Source organism: Seriola lalandi, unplaced genomic scaffold (assembly GCF_002814215.2).
Source record: "Seriola lalandi dorsalis isolate HSWRI2012SDOR001 ecotype SW California unplaced genomic scaffold, Sedor1 jcf7180002040078, whole genome shotgun sequence".
NCBI classification, from domain to species: domain Eukaryota; kingdom Metazoa; phylum Chordata; class Actinopteri; order Carangiformes; family Carangidae; genus Seriola; species Seriola lalandi.
In genome coordinates this window covers 1-954 of record NW_019510648.1, presented here as the reverse complement: position 1 = coordinate 954, position 954 = coordinate 1, and the positions used below count along the sequence as shown (strand labels likewise).

Below are 954 nucleotides of genomic sequence, written 5' to 3'. Positions count from 1 at the left end.
TTCAGTTAAAACGTGGTATCTGTTGGCTGCAGTGAAATGTTAGTGTTCAGAGTGTCAGTTAGGCCTCAAGCAGCCACGTGGAGAGGACTGAAGGATGGAGAAGGAAAAAGACAAAGTGAGATTTAGTGGTTTTTCTTATTTGTTGTTTTGTTGCAAAGAGTAAACGGTAGTTTTTCCTGCGTTTTTAAGGTGTTAGATTAAAATCAAATGTTGGCTAAATATGGTTATGTAGTATATCGGTGTGATTCATAATTGAAGCCACGGCTGCTGTTGCTTTCTTTGTATTTGTGAAGTAAAATTACCAGTAATGTGAATTAAATAACTAGAAACGTGTTAGAAATTAGTTTTTAAATGTAGCATTTCATTGTAAATGTGTCAAATGCCTTTTTGTTAAAGCCCCACTTCCACATAAAGTGTCTGATATTGACAGTATTGCCTGCCTATAGTCCATGGCGGGATTTAAATTTTTTTTTTTTTTTTTTTAAGATTTTAAACCATATTTGAAACATCTTGTTTTTCCTCAGGTGGGCTTCAGCTTGGCAGCTCCTTGCATGAGTTTGATAAATGTAATCAGTCGTCCACTCCACTCAATAGGTGAGTGAAGGTGAATTCAACCCATCTATTTAATGTGTGTGCAGCTGTCTGTGATGAAAGCTGTGAATAGGAAGTGCCGTCTGATGCGACAACTGACGATGTTTCTAACTCACTGTTCTGAGCCTCCCTGAAACTGCATTTGAATTCAGTTGTTTGCTGTCAATAGAACTGAACTTGTTTTTTATTTTATTTTTTTTAGGTCAGAATGTGCCTGTTCAAGATGATGCAAAGTCAAGACTGAGGTTGGTTTAATGATGCAGTTTTACTTGAGTAAAACTTTACATGTAGTGATGAAATCTAAACTGAAATAGCTGGAATTACCGGCAGATTGTTCAGTGGTGACTCTCGGTTTTCTGAACA

At 36.7% G+C, this 954-nt stretch overlaps 1 long non-coding RNA gene and 2 other non-coding genes across 3 annotated transcripts; all 3 read left to right on the top strand.

The window, feature by feature from the left end:
* LOC111648458 (uncharacterized) lies at positions 1-954 on the top strand. The gene is made up of 3 exons (XR_002760128.2): positions 1-115; positions 525-594; positions 794-954. It is a non-coding gene; the product is annotated as an uncharacterized LOC111648458 (long non-coding RNA).
* LOC111648459 (small nucleolar RNA SNORD49) lies at positions 641-712 on the top strand. The gene has a single exon (XR_002760129.1). It is a non-coding gene; the product is annotated as a small nucleolar RNA SNORD49 (small nucleolar RNA).
* LOC111648460 (small nucleolar RNA SNORD65) lies at positions 880-953 on the top strand. Its single transcript, XR_002760130.1, has one exon. It is a non-coding gene; the product is annotated as a small nucleolar RNA SNORD65 (small nucleolar RNA).